This window comes from Canis aureus, chromosome 6 (genome assembly GCF_053574225.1).
Source record: "Canis aureus isolate CA01 chromosome 6, VMU_Caureus_v.1.0, whole genome shotgun sequence".
NCBI classification, from domain to species: Eukaryota; Metazoa; Chordata; class Mammalia; order Carnivora; family Canidae; genus Canis; species Canis aureus.
The window spans coordinates 65,607,944-65,613,631 of NC_135616.1; the positions used below are offsets into that span (position 1 = coordinate 65,607,944).

Below are 5,688 nucleotides of genomic sequence, written 5' to 3' on the forward strand. Positions count from 1 at the left end.
ACAAAGACGAGGTTGGGTGGCAGGCACAGTGGGGCTGTGGGCTGCAGGGAGCTGTCACTCCCCTGCTCTTGTTCCGGCAGGCATGCTTAAGCCTGCATCTGCTGGGCTGGGTGTCTACATTCACCCGCCCACTTTCATTCCTCAGCTCTTTACCTATTGCCATTTGACATGTTTAGAACTGGGGAAAGACTAATGACACTTGGGAAAAACACTCCAACTCTATCAGATGAGACATCAAAGACACTCAAAAATCAAGGAGGAGCCAGAGACCATTTTAAAATTACCTTCCCTCAAGCCTCATCCCAACCCCATACACCCCTGCAATCAATTTATCTGAAAAATGCCAGTCTTAGCAAGAGATGAAAGAATGAGATTTTCAGATCCAAAAATGAGAGACAAGTATAAAGGACAAAACACTGAAATCACAAAGGACCTTGAAAACCTTATTTTTAGCTGATGTTAGAATTCTTCCTTATGACCTCAAAGGAAATTCTACCTATAGCAGAGATTTATTCTGCAAATGGGATCAGACTAGAATTCCTTTTGGACTGGAAGGATGTGGGGGGCAGAGGAAGGGAGTCAGGAGAGAGCATCTAGACCTCACTTTTTTGAACTTGTGGAATAGGCAAGCAGTATTCTGCTGGTTTGGTAGAAGTGGGAATCTCTGAGGGCAAGATTACTTATCATTTAACTCAGTAAATAGTTATGAGGGCCTGGAGCCTACCTGTGCTGAGCTAGGTGCAGGAGTTAGGATGGCCAACCAGAGAGATTGTTTCCCTTACTCCATGGAGTATAAGACAGAAGAGCTCAAAAGCAGTCTCCAAGTGAGTCAGAGATGTCTACTTATACATGGGCATTGCGGGGTGGACAACTTCAAAAAGAGGAAAGACAACCAGAGAATTTGCAGACCAGAACAACCATGAATTTCTCCATTTCTATCCCACAGAAATCTGGCAAGAAGGGTAAGGTGAGAAGAGGAGGGGAAGAAGGCTGTCCCATATGGCTTGTATCCACCTGTATGTGGTCAAGATGGACCAGGGAAAAGGGGAACCCAGAGATATGATTGGAAAGATTGGTCATCTACATAAATACATAAATTGTGCCAGGAACCAGGGAGATTAACTCAAGGCCAGAACAATAGCATCTTGCAAAATAGCAAAAAAACAAAACAAAACAATCAGAGTGACATCACAGATACTTGTCTACCTTCTTCCAGGGAGTCCAGAACTAGAAGGAAGAGCAAATAAAGCATGATTGACAGACACTAGGGTGATCACCCAGAGGTCAGCTAAAAAGGTCACACACACACACTGCCAGTCCGCTCATGAATGGGAAGTTGAAGGTCTGATGTCCCCATCTGTCTGGGGCAGCTAAGAGATCCACCAAGAGATGAGGCATGTCTGTTGGTCTAGTCATGCCATGATTTTCAGAATGGACTAGTGTGGAGGCAGCAGAGAGCTCTGAAAGAGAGGGCTTTCTAGTGTAGATCCAGCAATGCATTCCTCTGCATGACCCTTGGCAGGCTTCTTTCCTCAATGATTTCCTCACTTGCAAAACATCAAAAACACTCATTATAGCAATTCCCACCCCATTACCTTCATCATGCTCACTGCCAAAATTAAAAAGCGTAACATATTCTCTGTAATGTTCCCCTATGACACCATCTCAAATATTTATAAAGCATTTTCCAGCCAAATTAGAGCAGAGAGAATTGGACTTTAACATCCAGGGATGGACGCAGCTGTCTCCTTACGTGAGATAAAGTCATGGCCCCTGCAGAGTTACCGCAGATGGCCCAAGGACACCATGGGTAGAACCCTAGCCAACTTGGAGAGTGGACATCTCTAAGCCCTCAGACCTGAGAGGATGCACTACACAGATGTGTCCTAGTCACAGATTGTCATTTGGTGGGTCACTCTCCAAATAGATAAATCTTTTGACCACCAGACTGCAGGACGTTGAGGACAGAAACTTACCATTCTTCTTCTTTCTTTCTCCCTCAGTGTCTAGAACTGGTGCTCAGTGTTCCTTAAATTCTTGTTGACAGAACAATTTCAAAAGGTATCTGCCTTATGTTTATTGAATGGATCCTGCGTGACAGGACCATGCTACAATAATCACATGTTGTTTTTAAAAGTCCAAGGAACTTCCAGGTAAGTGCTTAGTATTACACACTGTTGTCAACTGCTGTTCAAAAATAGCCCATCAGATCAATATCTCTCCCTAAAATAGCTACTACCTGGAAGTAAGAGAGGAGGGCACTATTCCCTGCCTTCACATGGGCCAGGGCCAGTCCAGTTCATGGCAGGATTGGACCAATCCTTGTCCAAGGGATCCAGGACCTTGTTGCTGAGCTGGACAGGCCAGAAGCAAGTACTGCTACAAGTTTTATGGGCCAGTAGAGTCCCGAATTCCACTCCAAAGACAAAGAAGGGAAATTAGTTTAAGAATTTTACTAGTTTCTTGTGAGTTGAACTATTTTATTTCCTTTTCTTTTTAAGATGTTATTTATTTATTCATGAGAGACACAGAGAGAGGCAGAGACACAGGCAGAGGGAGAAACAGGCTCCCCGCAAGGAATGTGATACGGGACTCCATCCCTGGGCCCTGGGATCATGTCCTGAGCTGAAGGCAGATGCTCAACCGCTGAGCCACCCCAGGCGTTCCAGAGTTGAACTGTTTTCTGATATTCTGACATGGGATTAAGTAGAGACAGCATAGTAGGAGAGACAGGATATTAGGAGAACAGGTAGGGAGAGTCAAGTAAGGCCAACATTTCAGAGTGACTCTGAAACTGTCAAGTACCTTCTCAGGTGGTTGTAAAGGTGAGAATGGCAGTTACAAACTGTTTCTTTAATAAGATAAATGGAACAGAAAACCTGAGTTCTGCTATCTTATCATGCCTACTCTCAAGAAACAAACCTAGAAATGCTCTCTGATGGCCTGTCTGGTTCTTGCCCCACACCCAAGAGTCTAGACCTATAGACCTGAGTAGACCGAAGCAGGTTCATGTAACCATTGTCTGCAAGTATTTTCTAGGAAATCAGGCCCCCAAGGACAAGCTGCTTGTCCTCTGAATATGAATGTCCTGAAAGTTGAGAGGAGGGAAGGCTCTTGCTATGCTGACCCACATATTTCCTGGAAAGCTATTCTCTTGCCTACAGAATACTGGCAGAGTGGTTCTGTGGATATATCCCCTCTGGCCTCCTACTGTGTCTTCCACTGATACCCTAGGGCCAAAGTGGCCACAAAGCTGATGGCCACAGGGATATCCAGTTTTTGCCTTGACTTTTCTCCACCCACACTAATCACCCGCTATAAGATTTCAGACCTGTTCTGAAACAGAATGAATTGTGGCATTGGCACAAGATTGAATCTCTATATCCCAAATGCAAGGAGACAGAAGTTGTGGAGTGGTGGCCAGGGCTCCCTGGGTCACAGTGGCTTTGGAGAGAGCCAAAGCCAAGAGCCCACTGGGGCAGAGTGTGAAGAGTGGCTCCCCTCACCCCCAACCCAGTGGAATTTGATACACCAGGGAAGCCTTCTTCCCACTGGCACAGGGAAGATTAGAAACTGCCCCTCAGAAGTTGCTTCAGAGGATGAGCATCTTACTTATTCTCATCCACAATCCATCTGTAACAAAGGGGACCACACCTCTTCCAAGCTCTTCCCCAGGGCTACTTAGTATGGAAGCAAGACTATCAGTTAAGTAATACAGCAATTCTGTTGAATATTAGAGCTCAGAGGTGCAAAGTCTCAGGGTTGGAAGAGACTGTAGAGGCTATCCATACCCATTGCTCATTGATGTGAGTTACCACAACACCAAGCTAAAGGGCCATCTACTTTTTTCTTTTGATAAAAGAACCATATTTCCCCTTTTCTCTGGGCTATACATTCTTGGTTGTCTTAGTCATTCCTTACAAGAACATGACACCAGATGCAGGTATGTGACCAGTCACTGTCCTGGGCATACCAAGATGAATAAAACAGAATAACCAGGTGGGCAAATAAGCACAGTGTCCTGAGTGCCAAGCACTGCAGGAAGTGGAAAGAAGGGAAAGATCTGCAGCAGCAGGAAGGGCTCTCAGAATTCCTGATGCCTGAGCTGGTGCTTTAGAGGAAGAAGGCAATTTGCCACATGGACAAATGGGAAGGAAGGGCATTCTATGCAGAGGAACTAACACTGATTCATTTACCCCTCCATTCATTCATTCATTCATTCATTCATTCATTTAACCAGGATTTACTGAGCACCTGTTTCGTGGCAAGATCCACCCTAAATAGGAAAATAAGAATGAAACAAGCAACACTGGCTCTGACCTCAGGTTGCTTAAGTCTTTAAGTGGTAACTAAGACATAGTACGGAAAGGCAAGAAAAACACAGGGCGAAAAGAGGTGCTTTGAGAGCCCGCAGGAGGGCACTATATCTATGAACAAAAGTACTAAGTAAGAATCAACTTGGTAAGTTCAGGGAACAGTATGGCCAGAATATTGAGCCCACTGGGAGTGTAGAGGAAAATGCTGCTACAGACACAGAATTAGAATATGGAAAGTCTTGAGTTTCATTTCTTAGGCAATAGGAGAAAAGAGCACTGAAGGCTTTAAATAAGTGAGTGATGTGATCCTATTTATTTTGAAAGGAAACCACTGTGGGAGCAGTGTGGAGAACCACTGGGGCACGCAGGACATGAATGCCGGAAAACAGCAGATTCCGGTGGTTTTCATGGATCCTGCTCTTCTCCTTTCTATGCACCCTACTATGTCAATTACCTTCTTTAAACATGATGCCAGATGGAATAAATTACTGTGTGGATTAACCAGCATATAAGATAATTAATTATTGTGGATACCACTCTTCTGTTATTGCTGCCTGGGATGAGAATAGTTTTCCATAACATATCACTATGCTGGTTCACGCAGAACTCATTATCATCATAAAGTGTGAGGTCATTTTCTTATTTACTGTGGCTAACCACTGGTTCCCCCATCTGACATTTATATATCCAGTTCTTGCTACCAAAGCACAGGAATTCCCATTCGTTCCTGTTAAATGCCATTTTGTTCGCTCTACCCACTTACCTAGGCCTGTGGGACCCTCTGGGTTCCTTCAGTAGATTTCTATCCTGCCGAGCTTTGTAACATCTGCAAATGAGGCCGCCATTGCAATAATGCTTTTATTCGAGTCCTTGATAACATTTTGAACAGGCCAAAAGGAGAGAGTAGAATAGGCCAGTTATAAATTTAAACCTGCGTCATAAGCCTTTATTTTGCCATTGTGTTCAAAAAAAATTTTTTTTCCCCAAACACCATGTTGAAATCTGGGCAAACTATGGAACTGTCCAGGGACATTTTATAAATAAAAGAATGTGCTTCATCTGGCAAAACCTATCTTGAATCCTAATCATTATCACTTTCTTTCCAAGAAAGTGATGATCCTTTAAACCAATGGTTCCAGTGGTCATCCCTTGGTCTTTATCTTCCTACACCTTTCAGCTGGAGTTGACACAGTCAATCCCATCCTCTTGCTTGAAATCTCATCTTCACTAGCCTCTGGGACCTTATCCTGGTTGTCCTCTGACCTTGCTGGCTATTCCCTTTTAGTCTTCCTGTGCTGCTTCCTCTTTCTCTTCTCCGCATCTCAACATTGGGATCCACTCCAGCTGTCCTTGGACTTCCTCTCTTTTCCCG

General features: G+C 44.2%; 1 long non-coding RNA gene across 1 annotated transcript; it reads left to right on the plus strand.

Annotated features, from left to right (window-relative positions):
- The first annotated feature begins 546 nt into the window (after nt 1–546).
- Nucleotides 547–4,961, plus strand: LOC144315239 (uncharacterized). The gene is made up of 3 exons (XR_013380986.1): nt 547–967; nt 2,004–2,153; nt 4,641–4,961. It is a non-coding gene; the product is annotated as an uncharacterized LOC144315239 (long non-coding RNA).
- The last annotated feature ends 727 nt before the right edge of the window (nt 4,962–5,688 follow it).